General features: G+C 36.7%; 1 long non-coding RNA gene across 1 annotated transcript; it reads right to left on the bottom strand.

Moving 5' to 3' along the window:
• Positions 1-5,817: 5,817 nt before the first annotated feature.
• LOC107290647 lies at positions 5,818-11,479 on the bottom strand. The gene is made up of 3 exons (XR_001548957.1): positions 11,360-11,479; positions 10,319-10,433; positions 5,818-6,082 (listed from the first exon to the last, which is right to left on the bottom strand). It is a non-coding gene; the product is annotated as an uncharacterized LOC107290647 (long non-coding RNA).
• Positions 11,480-17,442: the final 5,963 nt, after the last annotated feature.

Raw genomic sequence — 17,442 nt, 5'->3', positions numbered from 1 at the left:
AGTCCATTTAAGTTCACACCTACTGCTTCAGTGACTCCATCCAGCCACCTCATTCTCTGTCGTCCCCTTCTTCTATTGCCCTCAATCTTTCCCAGCATTAGGCCCTTCTCCAGTGAGTCCTTCCTTCTCATTAGGTGGCCAAAGTATTTGAGTTTCAACTTCAGGATCTGGCCTTCTAAAGAGCAGTTGGGGTTGATCTTTTCTAGGACTGACCGGTTTGAACGCCTTGCAGTCCAAGGGATTTGCAGGAGTCTTCTCCAGCACCATAGTTCAAAGGCCTCAATTCTTTGTCGCTCAGCCTTTCTTATGGTCCAACTTTCACATCCATACATTGCAACTGGGAAAACCATAACTATACACAAATACATATATACATACAGAGGGCAAATCATGTTGTGGGATTTGGAATCCAATAATATATTGCTTTTATGGCTGTGTTCAAAGGAATGTATGAAACATTTTAAAAATACCTATATGAATGTAACAATGAAATTTTAGGTGATCTGTCAAACAATCAGACTATTGGAAAGATATCAGCAGAAGAAACTGTAGTTTGCCAATAAATCAATAGCCCGTTTCCAGATATTATTCATTTTTGCATATTATAGTTTGATTTGCGATATTTGAAAGTTTCACACCAATCTTCTTCTCCTCATTACAGCCCTCTACATTAGGCTGAAAGGCAATTGTTGGCCCTATGTGAGTTTGGGGATGAATAGGAATCTGAATCTGGCTCTTCCTTGTCCTGATTTTAGCTGCTACATTAGTGACCAAGACCATGATATGGCAACTTCACTGAAGCTGAGGATGCCAGCGTGTCTGTGGTTTGGGGGAGGAACTTGGATTTTGGAAAGGAATTTCAGGCTTTGTTTTTTTTTTTTCTGTGGAGAGAATAGTAGGAGACAATTTCTTCCCTGATTCCCACAGAAACGTGGAGGCATAGTTTCTAATGGCTACCGAAAAGCAGTTTCAGAAGCCACATGACTTTTAGTCCTGCATTGTTCTCTATTTCATGTTTGCTTGTTTTTCTGCATTTGTGAATGTGTGATTTAAGTACAATCCATCAAAATTACAAGTAAAAGGAGATGTCAGCACTTGCTCTGAGGAATTTCCAGATAATCCCTCCCAAACATACATGCCCCTGATCCCACTGGGCTTGTACACAGCAGGTCCAATTAAAATTAAAAGAAAAAAAAATATTGAAAGTGCAAGCACCAGTTATGTGCTCAGAAGGAAAAAATTGTCAGCAGCTTTCATAATAAAAATATCTCAGTGGATCGTGAACAGGAAGAGGGACTTGGGTCTTTACTTGAGGGCTGTGTAAGATTTGATGTGCTCAGTTAAGCAACCAGAATTGCTACAACACCCACATCCCCTTTTTTCAGCCCTTACAAGGGGCTTCAAAAATAAATAACTGGCTTTTGAACAGGAGCAATTTCTTTGGAGATTCAGTGCACTTTATGCCATGCCAGGCTTATAGGCAACAATATTATAGAATTCTGAATGGTATGATCTGTAGTACAGAGTGGTTAAAATGTTGAGAAGGAAAATAATACTTCTTATACACTTGTTTAAGAATGTCTTTTTTATCATGCCAAGGACACATGTGGCATTTTCAGTTACACTCGGGGTTTATCCAAAGCAACTTTATCTATGTTTGGAAATAAGGGACTATAAAAAAATAAAGAATACAACATTCTGGTTACAATTCTATTTCTGCTTCCAAGAAAAGGAAAGACCCCAACATTCAGATTCTAATTCTCCACTGATACCATGTCACTACTATGTTTCCTATTATCTTTAATAACTAAAAAGATTCATTTTACAGAGCAGATGGCAGCTGTGGCTGGGAAGGTATCTGCACAAATCCCTCTGGTGCCCCCCTTGCATCTTTTTCTTGATGGGGATAGGGGGTGTCAGACAATCACTTATGCTCTAGTCACCTTGCAACTTGACTACTGCAATGTTTTCTACATGGGGCTGCCCCTGAAGACTACTTGGTAGCCTCAACTGATCCAAAATGCAGAAACATAAGCAGTGAAGATCATGCCTTGGCATGTCCATGTAACACTTCTGCTTTCTGAAATGCACTGTATGCCAGTTTACTTCTGGATGCCAAACTTTAGTAATAATTTGTTGCTGGAACTTTGCACTTTGATATGGCCCAAGGGCTAATCAATAAAGATTTATTATCATTACTTGTGGATGTGATTCAGTGTGTTGATGATTACCAGGCACCAGACCTGGTTACTTGAGAGACTCCTGGTCCCTGTTTAATGAACACTCACTCAGCAATTGTTCAAATTTATGAATAGTAGTGTCCCATGGTCATGTGACTTACAGTCTTCCCTATTGACTTCCCAAAAACAAGCTGGCAGGAAGTTGAAAGTCACAGTCATATGAAATCCTCACTTAATGAACCACATGGCCCTTACTTAACAATGGCAATAGGGACTACTAAATCTGCCTTCGCTAAGCAGTGTAGTCATGTGGTTTTTCTGCTTATAACTGTGTCATTTAACAATGGAATTTCTGGTCCCAACTGTGTCATTAAGCAAGAATTACCTCTAACTTTTGTGATTTGTGGGTTTTATTAAAATGTCTTTGTTCAAATTGCACACCATAGGCAGAATCTCTGATTTCAGTTGAATCAAAGACATTTCTATCAATAAATCAATGAAGATATTTCAGTGAACCAGCCCACACCTGGCAAAGAAGAAACAGCCCAGTTTGGGGCACATCAAAGAAATACAACAAGAATGAAGCTTGGATAAAGGAGGTGGATGGGGGGAAAGTGCTAAAATGAAAGCAGTTGTAATAATAGCAGAAATGGTGGAGAAAAGGGCAAAGCAGACCAAGAATTGGTCAGTACCAGGTGATAATGAACTGCATGCTTTTTAGTTGAAATGTCTGACTGGTCTGCATCCACTCATTGCTAAGCAGTTTAACAACATGCTTCAAGGAAGCAAAATTGAACATTGGTTAACATCTGGCAAAACCTAACCTATTATGAAAGGGGCAGCCCCAGGCAACTACAGGCCAATTACTTGCTTACCAAACAACTTGCAGATTGAGAACAGGTGTGGTAGCTGATAAAGTCCAGCAGCATCTAGTTGCAAAAAAAAATCTCTGAAGAAAGAGTTAGAAACTGCTCTAACTGTGGAATGACTCCTCATTGACAAGATGGTTTTGAAAAAAATATAACAGAAGGAAGACCAACTTGAATGTAGCTTGGACTGATTACAAGTATGCATTTGACTCCCTGTTATATGATTGGATAATCAAGTGTCTAGAAATAACAGGACTCAGTAGAAATAGCAGAAGCTTTGTGTAAGGATCAAAGGCACAATAGAAGATACATTGCTGATCAATGATGATAGACTGGGAGCGGTTAACATCAAGAGAGAGATCTTTCAAAGAGACTCTATCATCACTACTGTTTGTCATTGAATCGATTCTTCTGTCAATAATAACTGAACAACCGGCCATGGCTATCAAACATCAAAAACATGTGCCAAACTATTCCACCTCCTTTATGAGGACAATCTGAAGCTATATGGCAAAACAACATCTAAAATGGAATCACTGCTCAACACTGTCCAAATATACAGCCAATATATTGCAATGAGTTTGGACTGGGCAAATGTACCAACCTTAACAACAACGGGTGACACATAGTGAAAACTGAAGGAATCAAGATGCCCTATGTAAGTGACATCAAAGGTGTGGGTGAAAATTTAAATGCAACGACCTGCAAAATAGAAGTAGAACAATTGTGGCAAAAAACCAAAACAAAGGCAGTACCAATACTAATAAGTGCCTTGGGTGCAATTCTAAAGCATTTAAAGCACCATTGGAACATCATCGGCACTGACAAAATCACCATCGGTCAATTGCAAAAGGCAGTTTTGCTTGGAATGATATCTTTAATATTATTAAATCTGCCTATCTCAGGGGAAGGAATCAATAAATGTACAAAAATGCCAAATCCAGGCTAAACATCAGGATGACTATGCAACCAACCATAATACCCACAATGCTAATACTTGTCCTGTGACTGCAAAACAATTACCTGCCCCTATTTTCGTTGCAGGTTAATCCCTGGAATTTTCTACCACGTGGAGAATGTGAAACACAGTCTGGCAGAGGAAATCAATGGAGTGTAAAGATCATTCTTCCAGCACCTGCCTAAGAAGGGAGAAGAATCTAGTGATTCCTTTGTTGACTTGACACTAACTCAGGAGTTAAAAAGCACCTGGAACCTGAGATTTCAGCTAGAAATTTTCAGAAAATATGCAAAAACCGAGGCAGTATTTTTCAGATGATGGCCAAAAATGCATTAAGAGTGCTGAGGGGCTTTCCTTAGATTAGGTAATATTGAAGGTTCTCATCAGAGCTTCCTGAGCTCCTGACCTTGAGTACATGACAATGTCTTCAGGCAACTGTGTGCCACTAGAAACAGACTGTGATGGGATCATTAATTACAGCTTTGTTTAATAGAATACATTTAACACCATGATATTGAGAGTTCTTTGGAATGAGAAAAGCCAAATGGAAATAACTGAATAAGGCATTTATATGTCATCCTGACTTTTTTACAGTGATTGAACTGTACCTCATTTTATTTGGGAGCAATAAAATTAAATGCATTATTGAATGGGCCCTAGCGTTTTATTGGTTTAGTTTAGTTTTCATCTAAAAGTTAAAACTTTGCCACCACAAAGGGGTATTGTATATAAAAAGATGTCCTTGCTTGTTCAAACAACCAATATTAAAGGAGAACTGACATACATTACCATTCCTGTTACAATACAGCAGAAGTTTATTTACAGCAATAAGTAAAGGGTTTTTTGCAGATTGGATAAATATATTCTCCCACTATAACTAAGTAAGCCATGAACATACTTTGCATAAAATAAATCCCAAATTACAATTAATCAGAGGAAAGATGATAAATATATGCCATGGTGCATGGTGAAAATACTAATCAAAGCAGCCTATCAATTGATAAAATTAATTATTTAGAAATGCAAAAACTCCCATTAAATATTTGTGGATAATTGCATAATTACATCCAGATTAACCCAATGCAAAATAGCTACTGCATAAGTAAGAGCACATTTTCTCTCCTCTTCTGCTCATTTCCCAAAAATTTTATAGTCCAGACCAAATTCTTGCCCAAAAGTAAAGGTGGAACACACCTGGAAATGCACAATGCTCACCTGATGCTGCACTCCTGGATTGAAGAGGCTACTTCATCATGTTTGTGACTTCTATTCTGCTGTTGAACAAGGCAGGAGAAGCAATCTTGACCATTAAGAAGTAGCATTCTTCTTAATTGCTCAGTTCCCATATGTCACCAGAAAACTAAAACGTGCCAAATGAGCCAGCACTATTATTTGTAATTTCATGGTAGATTTGGGAAATATGGCAATTTCATGGAGACTCCTGGACTCTTATGGAGGAAAAAAAACTTGATTTCATGTTAAATCAGGTGAAAAGATATACTTCACTGGATTTCTACAATTGCTTGAATTTCTTTAAATCTAAAAAAAATGCTCATTAATTCTCTAACAGTTATGGGGAATGCAATATATTTACCTTTCAGTTGGGATATACCCAACAGATTATACTTTTAGTATTACATCACATGCTTTAGGAGTTTTACTCATGTTAAATGTTTGTTTTGTTATTATTTTTTAAAAATTATTTTCTTAAAAGATTCCATTTCCTGATTTTCAAAGTATAAAAAGAATATGAATTTAATTCTATTGGCCTGAATGCTATGGAAAAATGAAAACATTTTAAGGAAATTAAATGCTTTATTATAAAAATGTCATACATATCATCATCAAGTACTTCATATGAAATATACAGTTCAAACATTTGAAATTCAACTAGGGATGTTTACCTATGGAAGTGACAGAAAATGTCTATTTTTATTTTCTTCATTTTTTCCCAGGCAAATGTTGAGGGCTTCTAAATAACTGCTTTGCTCCATTAGTAGCTGTTAAGCATGGATCCTTTCTTGGAAAGTAGAAGGGAGAGACTCATATTCATTTGAAGTTGAAATATTTCAGGGCTATGAAAAAAGGATGTGACAAAATTATTTAGCAAATTAAGGTGGGGAAAACACATGTAACGTAATACAAAGCATTGCTTATGTAGCAGGAAAAAAAACCCTCAGCAAAACCACTACAATTCCTTGGATTTATCTGGTTGCATGGCAACGTGCCTACAGATGAGTTAATTAGTTCTGCCCCCATGGTAACCCTACTAATATCCTTTAAAGCAGTTAAGAAAAATGAAGCTATACCTCACACCTTTTTGGTGTCATTCCTTGTCCTTATATTTCGAACCATGTGATTCCTCCCTGATTCAGTTAAACCATCAATAATTCTATACTAGCCAAGCAGCTGAAATGTTGTGTACTCATAATCCAAAACTTTGACAATTAGAAAGATGTGAATGGAAAACCTTTTCCTAAACTAGAGTCCATGAAATCTACATCAAATACTTCTATGCTGATTTTTTTTTTTGGGGGGGGGGGTAGATAAGTTATTCACAAAATCCTTAGGGCAGGAAAATCATAAAAAGTATAAAAATAAGTGTTTATACCTGTGAAAACCTGGGACACTGAACCTCCGGAAACAAATTTGTATGAAATTACCCAAATAGTATGGAACATTCTGACTGTGGAATTCACACAGACCTTCACATCCAAACTGCATGTTTACCATACTTACCCCAAAATCCAATAAACCTAAATTACAGGAGTTTCCTTCAAAAACAAGAGATTGGATAGATTAAAAAGAAACTATCTGCCTCCCTTGCCATCTTCTTATTGAATCCAGGATGAATCTTCCATTTTAAAGCTACATCATTTAAAGCAAAAAATTAAACTTGCTTTCAGGAAAATACAGTAAGTCTCATGAATGGTTTTAGTAGATAGTGAAAACATATTTGCATAGTGGGGATTTATTTTGCATAGAAATCCAAACCACTAAAATAGTTTCAGTTGAAAATGATCTCTCCTCCAGTCCGGTAAGAGGAGTGATGATGTTGATGATGTTATTATCCGTTCAGTCATATCCATCTCTTGGCGATTCTATGGGCCAGATCTCTCCATATCTTCTGATCTTGCACTGCTTCTTTGAGTTTTTCTATGCTCTGCCTGGTGTCAGCTTTGATGGTGTTCGGCCATTGTGTTCTTTGGTGGCCTCGTTTCCTTTTACCATTAACTCTTCCCAACACAATTGCTTTCTCCACTGAATTCCTCTGCATGACATGGCCAAAATAAGTGAGATGCAGTTTTGTGATTTGTTTTTCTTCCAAGAGGATTAAGAGTAAACTTATTCAATTTTGTATGGGGTAAATGGTTTGAGCTGCAGACTGGTGAAGGAAAGGGGGTTATGTTAGCTATGAATGGCACAAGACACAAACACGGGACAACTTTGTTTTTTCTCTGTCTCTATCATCTCATGTTCTTTCTGTTTAGGATAATACCAGGGAAGGAAAGAGATATGAACTGAACATTTCCATGTAGTTTTTGAACAAATCATATGAAAATAGTCCAAAGGTAAAAGGTTACTATTTGTTTTACATCATCTGCCTTTGGAATTACCCTATGACTTGAAACCTCCATACTATACACAGAACTAAAAATGTCTTGTCCAAGTTCAGGGTCTAGCAAAAGAGTAGTTATTCTGTCCAAAGTCTAATTCTAAAATGTTGTACTCGGTGCCAGAGAGACAATTAAAAAGCCAAAAGCCCAAACTGGTCTTTAGGGATTCATCCATGTGTCTTGTTTGTGCTGGCATGAAGATGCTCCACTAACCATTTGGTGGTCACTCAACCTATCTTCAGCCACTTAAAGCAACTTTTCCCCCTTCCTTCCTTGGTCTGTTTCAGAAATCATGTTTTCTCGTTTGCTTGGCACCAGTCATATTGAGAAGTCAATGTATGGAAACAGTTCTAAGTTTAGTTATGGGCCCTGCTCCTATAGACCAATAGAGGCTATTGCAGACATACTCATTCATACCCATACCGGTATCTGGTGCTGATTTGTATGTGTGTGGGGGGGTGGATTTACTTTTTGGCATTGGGGAATCATTTCCTTGCTTTTCTTGCCAATCTAAAGGTGGCAGGGGAAGTGTGGAGAGGAACCAACTGAGATTGGTTCTTTTGGTGCCACTTCTCCAATTACACTTGGAGTACATATGATGAATGTGGTGGGAGTTGTGATGGCATAGGAGCTATGGTGGCACAGTGGTTAGAATGCAGTATTGCAGGCTAATTCTGCTGCTAGGGTTGAGTCCTGACTGGCTCAAGGTTGACTCCACCTTCCAATCTTCCAAGGTCAGTAAAATGAGGACCCAGATTTTGGGGGACAATGTAAACCACGTAGGGTTGTAAAGCATTGTGAAGCACTATGTAAGTCTAAGTGCTAAGTATGTGGCCTCTGTATCACACTATGATGTATAAGGGAAAGGGAACTGGTATGTTTTGTACCCAGATTCTAAAACTTAGAGTTTGGTTTAGTCAGAGCTTGAAATATGGAAAAGGTTATGGAAAATGGAGGATGATTAGGGACCAGAAACAATGACCTATGAAAAAAGATGAATGCTTTAATCTGATAGGATGAATTACATGGCCCATTCCAACCTACAATACTATGATTTTAATGTATACAATTTTCATTACATTTTTCTGATATAGCATCATAAGGATTAGTTACCTGACAGAACTGTTTTCAAATGATTTGTTTTACTTATGAATTTTTATACCAAATGTCCCTAATCTGGTGTCCGCCAGATGTGTTTGACCATTACTCATATATGCCACAACTGAAACTATCTTTATCACTATAGAACAAGAAAAAGCCAAGCTATGCACCGCATATGCTTTTGCTTTTGTGGCATTTCACGCTGTAAATGCACATGGAATATATTACAAAGTACCTCATTTATTTGCAAAGTCAGTAAGGTAAGATAATTAGAGAGGAAAGTAGAGAGGCCAGAAGAAATAGGATGCATTCTGTAATATAGCAATCAATTTTTGCACTCTTGAAACTTGAACCATCTCACAAATTATTTTAAAAAGAAAAAAAGGAAGGAAGGAAGGAAGGAAGGAAGGAAGGAAGGAAAGAAAGAAAGAAAGAAAGAAAGAAAGAAAGAAAGAAAGAAAGAAAGCTCCATTTACCAAAGAACATATAAACTGGAAAGAGAAATACTGTATTCTTCCTCTTGGAAGGACGTGTTGCTCAGAATAATTGCAGGGTTGAGTGGTCCTTGGTGCTCTCTGAGCTTGGTTGTTTTCTTGCAGATATTTCATTACCCAAACTAGGTAACATCATTAGTGTGGTGGATAATGAAACATCTGAAAAGAAAACAACCAAGCTCAGAGAGCACCAAGGACCCCTCATTTCAACACTGAGCTACAAATAGTCTCCTTTATTAATTACAGTGTTCTAATCTCTGCATCTCTCTTTTAAAAAAAAAGTTTCCATATAGTGGAACCAGAAGGACCATGCCTAAATCCGTGACAGACCAATGTAAGGTCTCTATAGAAAGCAAAGACCCTTTGAAATTCCAGTGAATCACTCAGAGGAGATTAGTCTATTTGAAGGCATCCTTTACTGCAAGGGTGAATACTGCAAGACCCCACAGATGTCTCTGAAACCTTTGCTTGCAGCCACCTCCAATTCTTAGAAAAATTACCATGGAACTGTAATTATAAAGTGCAACCAAGAGAAATCTATTAAATAATGGGGGAAGGGTAATTATATTAACTCTCATTAAGTATTTTAATCAAATTAAGTTTATAATTAATTGTAATTTAGTTCTGATTCTGGCTATGCTTGTTTGAGTGGGAGGATGGATGCAAATCTACCAGATCATTGGAATGCCTGGTATATCTTTGACTACAACACAGTTGTATGTCTGTGTCTCTTGGAATGATGGAACAGTCTGAGTCCAGTTTAAAAAGAAAGAGGAATCAGGATTTTTGAATTCTCCATCCACACATTGCACGTGGACAGTAGATTAAAGCAAAATGAAAGTCAATTTGATACTTCTTTTTCATTATAGCAATGCATATTTATTTACAGCAGTGTTTTTCCAAACCTTGGCCATTTTAAGATGTGTATATTTCAACTTGCAAAATTTTCCAGCCACCATGTTGGCTGGGAAATTCTGGGAACTGAAGTCCACACATCTTAAATTGGTCAAGTTTAAAAATACTGATTTACATGAGAGTGCTTAAGGCTATATATGTATATAGGGGCATAAATTAGGTATATATGCAAATTTATACTTACTTTCATCTGTGTTTTGGTGGGGAATTTCATCCTTCTGGATTTTTTTTTAAGTAATATATAAGTAGCCAGGCTAATTACAGTTTGACTCTTTTGCAGTTAGTAACTTGGTGAGTGCCTGAGAAATGCAAAACAGTGTGATTTTATTCTATAGACATTCTCAAAGGGACAAGGACAGCCATTTGTGTATTACTGTCACATTTAGTTTGACCTTTAATATCCACCCTGATACTCCCCAGTCCTTTCAAATCTTGCACGTGCAATTGAGTTTAGAGAATCTTGGCTGGACTTTATCTTGATATTTGTTTCAAAAACCCAGGAATTTGCATTAGTCCAATGCTCTCATTAGCATTAAACCAAGGCTAACCCAAATGAAATGAAGGTTAAAATAAAGATATGTGAAATTTCACAGAGAATGCTATTTTATATACGTTCTTTCTGCTGGATTTGACTATCCCTTGGATTGAGATTAATGAGAATGTACAGCCAAACAAAATGCCTATTATCGGATTTTATTAACTGTCTTTTAAACCCCCAATAAACCACTCTTTTATAATTGTTATTTGAATTCTAGCAGATGGGAATAACCCCACGAGCCGCATCTGGTAAGATTCCCTGCGCCCATTCAAGAATATTTACTGTGGTTCAGAGTTTTCCCAACAGCAATGCAATCAAACTATAGGATACCTGCTGAGCTGCCACCATAAAAACAATACTATGGAAATGCACCCCTTCCTGCAGGCAGCACAGCTAATGTGCTCCAAGATTTCCTTCCACATATGGGCTCTCTCCAAACGTAGCTATAAGCTACTGCCTTTATGGCCTTGCCAGCACTTCAGCCAATGCTGCCTGCCTCCCTCCCCACCCCCATTTCCCAAGAAAGGGACCCTGAACAAAGCTAGGGAGTCTGGTATACCCTTTTCTTGATTTATTAAAAAGCATAAGCTTTAAAATGGCATAACCTGCAGCTTCTTATTGTTAGTCGGAAAAGAGGCTACCAGACTATTAAATTTTTGTCACAACAGGCTAACATGGCTTACCTACCCCTCCAATGGGAACAATGCTACCAGACTAGAAAATACTCTTCACAAAGCAGTAAAAGTTTCATGTTGGACACAGACTGCATGCATTGTACGAGGCACACACTGTGTTTTCCAAGTCAGTATGCTCTTTTTACCCTTGAAGTTGCCAGGGCAACCAAGAGGGAGCAACAAAAAAGCAACTGGCTAGCTGTGTGCATATGTAAGACAGGGTGTTTTCTAAACACAACCCAAATAAGGGCTGTAATCTGAGAAGTGGGTTGCGGTATTACAAACATTAACTTGATCATAGCCAAAGATGAATACCTCAAAATGATAGCAGTTACTAGTGGGGATTATTAAATTTGCATTTGAATTTCATATTTTCATACCAGTATATGAACCAAAACTTAGTTAAGCCTCAATAATCAGTTGTTTTCTGAATGTTACAGTGCAGTTTGTTAATAATCATTGAAAAATATGAGAAAAAAATGCCACTTACTGTATTTCTTAAAATAATGCCCCAAATATATTACATCAGGCAAAATAAAAGTGTATATTAGGCAAACTGTAAAGAATACATACGCTCAGAGAATCAGGCACAAATATTTAGAAAGCAGATACAAATTTTAGGGAAATTTCTTTTAAAAAATCTGAAATTCAATAAATTGGCCTTATTGGCAAAATAAAGGAGGAAACAGTTGTTAACTCCCATGTTATTTGGAATAAAGTTCCTTTCTAATTCTTTTGGACTAGACAAAGGCTGTGAATTATATTGGATTAAGCTGCATGTTTTCTTAAATACATATATAGTACAGTTTTCTTTATTCAAAACAAATACAAAAAAGTAATGCAGACTGCGATCAAGTGATGAAAATGAATCTCCTTCCACCAAGTTACAAAATTGGGTTTTCACTAAAAAAAATCACCCTCATTTTGCCAATCAAGTTTTGGATGGGATCGTGGCTGAGAAAAAATTTCACTTTTCTTTCTTTACTGTATACTTTATCATATCCATATTATGGATTTAATATACTGTGTCATTTGAGTCTTGGTCGCCATTAAATCATAACACGATCAACTCTTGTTTTTATGGGATTTGCTATCACAGTGGTTGAATCTGGGATATTGCACTGTTTAAATATCCATTTATTTACGAAAATGCAGTTTCAGCATGTACAAGAAGGGTCAAGAGTGGCTAGCATCCAGATGAAGAGCATTAATATAGCACAAATTTCCCTGGGGAGAAAATGGCATGCTACTTTAATGCATCTGTGGTTTTATCACCTGTAAAACTCTGGGCTCTATCATTTTTCAGATTCAGATACCAAATTACGTCCCACCCAAGTAGATGATAGCAGGCATAAGCCAAATACCATTAAATCAGCTCTAAAACAAGTAGAGATAAATGTTGTCTTGCTCGATATTTCTACCATCATACCTATTAAAAGAAGAAAATTGAGATAGATATACTGAAGATTAGTATTTTATCAATGTTATTTATTTATAACGCTTCCATCCAGATTTTTTATAATTAAAAACAATGCAGTTTATTTTAAAACTTTAATGACCACAAGTTTGGTTGAGTAGTGGTTTAGTAATATTGTTGGAGTATCTACATTAAACAGCCACAAGAGAGGAAAACTGTTTTGTAAAGATCTATGCTCTAGTCATACAAGCTATAACAGGATAATTTTGCTCTTTTCCCACAACCAATCTCTATTCTGCTTCAATGACAAGGATGGAACTGATGGTGCCCTAACAGTTTGTTGCAGAGCATATTAAAGTCCTTATCATATACCACTTTTCGTTGATGGTAACACACTCCTGGCTAAGAGGCAACTTGCCCACACCAATCAAAGTTGGGTAGATCCTACCCAACTCTTGTTATATTGGGAGAATGCAATACAGTTCAGAAAACAGACATAATTGACCTTATTATAAATAAGAGACTTCATCATGAGGAGGTGACCTACAGGATCGGTAGTGAAGTATCTTCAAAATGAAGTTATAGGTGTGTGTAGAAGTGCCCTAGGTACCCTAGTACATGATTCTAGCATGCCCAGGATTTATATTAATCTTTCCCACACAGTGATACTGAAGCTTCTGGCCTTCTAAATCTGAACTATATATTTTGCTGATAAACTAGAATCATAGAGTTGGAAAGAATGCACCCCTAGAAGATGATTACCCCGATTTTCCTTAAAGATATGCAATGATGTAGATGTCCTGAAAAATTTACTTTATGGAATCCATCACTGAATTACTTTTACCTTAGGTATATGCTAACTTTCAAAATTGACTCTCCTGTTGTATAAGTCATTTTAGTCTAATCCTACTCGCTGATGCAACAAAGAGTAAGGATAATTCCCCACAAGAGTGTGCTCCAAATTAAAAGCAATAATGAAGCTACTTGATCCCATGATGTCAGCAATATTGGAGAGCTCAGCTAGTATATTTCCTATTCAGATGCCGGGCAGTTGAAATTAGTTTAGTTTGCATTTTCTTTTACCATGCTTTGTAATGTTTCCTTTTTGGAAAGTACTTTTCATCACACCTCCTTTCTAAGTGTCAGTTGCCTAAAAGAGTCTTTAAGGAAATGTTACCTTGACAGCTTTGCATCTCCCCTCCATAGCCTTGAAATGAGCAAGAGTAATACAGTATAAATGTCCCCCTTTTTTTGGCAACAACTTCATGAAAAATATCATACTGCTAATAAATTTACCCAAATTTATTTGCTTTTGTTTTATGTGAAGTGATGATTTTATTCTTTCAAGACTTGAGGCAATTCATGATGGTACAGTGACAGAAAGATATTTGTTGTTTCTTATTCTCAACATTTCTGAATTAACAGAAGGGAAGGCAGTTTCTCAAACTGCCTTTGAGGGATTAGAGAGTGGAAATGCCCTTTGCTCTTTTCTATAGGTCAGATTTTTAGGTATTTGAAGAATATTGTAAACTCGGTCCACTGTCTTAGCTTCCTGAGAATTAGAGAAAGGAATTAGGAACTTCAACTAGTATATTCACTACTCCTTGAAGCTAAAGGAAAAGATGTGCAAACACACTCAATATGTCCATCTGTGTCTTTCTAAATATAATTTCTAGGCCAGAAAAGACATAGGGAAAATCATGTTAGGAGAGAGAGAATTGTACTCCATATTATTAGGTCTCAATTAAAATCACCCAGAGATTGCTATTAGCATTAGAGTAGGTGCTCTTGTTAGTGCCATTGAGTCCAATGGTCAGAAATTTGTGGAGGAAAAAAATTGCACTGGACTTCCTTAGATTTAGGGGTGGGAAGATTTAAATATCCTCTTTTGCATAAGCAGCACCCACGATTTGGTAATTTGGTAATACAAAGTCGGAGCTAAGAGAAAGGATTACAAATTTGCAGAAATAAATAATAATAATAATAATAATAATAATAATAATAATAATAATAATAATAATAATAATAATAATAATAATAATAATAATAATAATAATAATAATAATAATAATAATAGTAAAGTTGGAAGGGACCTTGAAGGTCATCTAGTCTAACCCCCTGCTCAGGTAGGAAACCCTATACCATTTCGGACAAATGGCTGTCCAGTCTCTTCTTAAAAACTTCCAGTGTTGGAGCATTCACTGCTTCTGGAGGCAGGTTGTTCCACTGGTTAATTGTTCTCACTGTCAGGAAGTTTCTCCTTAGTTCTAGAACAAAACAAAAAAAAACCATTGGTCAGTGCAATCAGTCTGTGGTAGAAGAAAGATTAATTGAATAGCACTTTGAGATGCTGGTTTTAAAGAGTCATGCATGGGCAGCATGGAAAAGGTGACCCCCCCTTTCTTTTTAAAGACTGCAACAGCCGTTTTTACTTTTATAAAAAAGTTGAGAGAGTTACAAAGAATCTGGCATCTCATATATTTAGTCTGCATACACCTCCTTGATGCCAGGAATCCATTAGTAGTGAGAAAAGAGAATGCTTGCATGCACAAACATAAAGTAACACAGCACCAAATTAAAGCATCACTTCCATTTCACACTGCCCCTGCTTTGGGCTAATTAGCAGATAAATTAAAACTCACACTTGTCAGCCATGGCAAGAGCACACTGAAATCATTCTGGAGGCAATGGCACAGTGTTAAAATAACATGAAAATATTTATATCTTAAATAGTGCTCACCTTAAAGCTACCAAAATATTTTCTTGCTAAGGAGCAGGCTCAGACCGGCTGATTACTTTTGCAGCTGTGCTAGAGTTGAGATTTATTTAAGTTAAATAAAAAGAAGGAATATGGTGACTGGCTTTATACAATTACATCCTAGCTTCAAAGCAAAATGCTACAGATGCTATGGAACTGTGTATAGTTTCCCAGCAGAGGTAAGTTTTCTGATGGCAAGGAATATTCCCAGATGTTTCACATTAAAGCTATTGGATGCGTGAATTCTGAATGACAATGGCAGACTATAACTGGTATCTAATTATATTTTGCACTATGGGGCAAAGCTACCATAGCAGTCAGTCCAGAAGAACTGCAAGAAATAAATCAAAGATGAAACAAAGGAGGGTGGTTTGTTGATTCTTGGCAAAACATCTAATGAGAGAAACATGGAAAAGGAGCCTAGAATCAGTCAGTTTTTTTCCTAATTTCAATCAAACCAAAATAGGGAAGGAAGGGGCGATGAGAACATGCCTTCCTTTTCATCTATGTCCTTTGTTGGAAAATCAACAACAAGAAAGACATATAGCAAATTGTTCATGTGAATCCCCAATAATAAAGCTTAAATACTGTGTTTTGTACACATAAAAGCAAAGACACCAGTCATTGGAAAAACCTCAATAGTTGGAAAAAAATAAAGATAATTGAAAAAGCAGCTGAAAAACAAGATAGGTACATACTGCCAGTGATGACATGATGAGCTTACAAAAATTTGAAGAAGCAGTTACTGACAGTCAATCCTTGTGAAATTATTTTCATAAAGTCATGAAGAATCAGAAAAAGTCAAGCACTGCATAACAACAATAATACATAGCACTGTTTCAGTTTTGTTTTGGCTCTCCTAAATCTCTAAAAAAAACTGCACAGAAAGGTGTAATGAAAGGAAAGGAAGAGAGTAGCAACATAATTGAATGGATGGACCTCAATCATAATCATTACAAATGGCCTCAGTAAATTTTGGAGCACAGAAAGCCTGTTAGATCACTGGAAAGTCTCTCAGCATGTAATAATATCCATCTGTTTGTGTCAGAACCAAACATATTGGATCAAACCCAACACAACTTTCTTACTTTCAGGAAATTAGAAAGAAGAAGAATGCAATTAAAATAAATAGGAAGAGCATAAGCATCTGTAAAATCTGATGGTTTTGTGAGAATGATCATCCAAAGGAGATGATGTTGCAACTTAGACAAAACACTGACTGCACATTATTCAGAAATTGTTCTCAAATATCCACTTGGCTCTTGTGCAAATAAAAACAAACAAACATCTAACACCCATCTTCACACTTTACAATACTGTCAATTTACCATTAAAATAATGCATTGTATAATATGAGACCAGGAATATATGCCAGGAAAAACACACAGTCTGTGAGCCAAAAGCTATCATGTGCATATGGAGTTCTGCATTTGAGACGTCTCCATTCACTTTGGAACTATTATGCTCACCATACTTTAGCATAAAAAAGGAATGAATTCAATTCCTGCTCCCTCCCCCCATTTTTTTGGCATGGTTAAACATCTATTCTTAGCAGATACTCTTACTATTTAAGTCAGTCTTTCCAAACCTTGGACAACAAAATGTTATTGGACAACAATTCCCATCACCTCTGACCATTGGTAATATGGAATGGAATGTGGGGGGAATGGTAACTTGGGGGAATTACACTGACACTTGAAGTGGAGGCCAATCATTTCTCTCTCTTCTGCACCCCCCACTCCGCCCCCGCCCCAATCATCTATCTCTTTACTGAAACTCATTTAGAAATCCTTCAATCCAATCTTCAAGGGATATTTTCTGAAGTAGCCTTTTGGAACTTTAAGTCTCTCCATGAATTAGCTTCTCTTTACAGTACTTAACTAACATTCTTAATTAAAAGCAAGCAAAACCTAGCAAACAA

Source organism: Protobothrops mucrosquamatus, unplaced genomic scaffold (assembly GCF_001527695.2).
Source record: "Protobothrops mucrosquamatus isolate PMUCROS unplaced genomic scaffold, P.Mucros_1.0 scaffold944, whole genome shotgun sequence".
Classification (NCBI taxonomy): Eukaryota; Metazoa; Chordata; class Lepidosauria; order Squamata; family Viperidae; genus Protobothrops; species Protobothrops mucrosquamatus.
The sequence above is the reverse complement of the archived record's forward strand: the minus strand, read 5'-3'. Positions and strand labels throughout refer to the sequence as shown.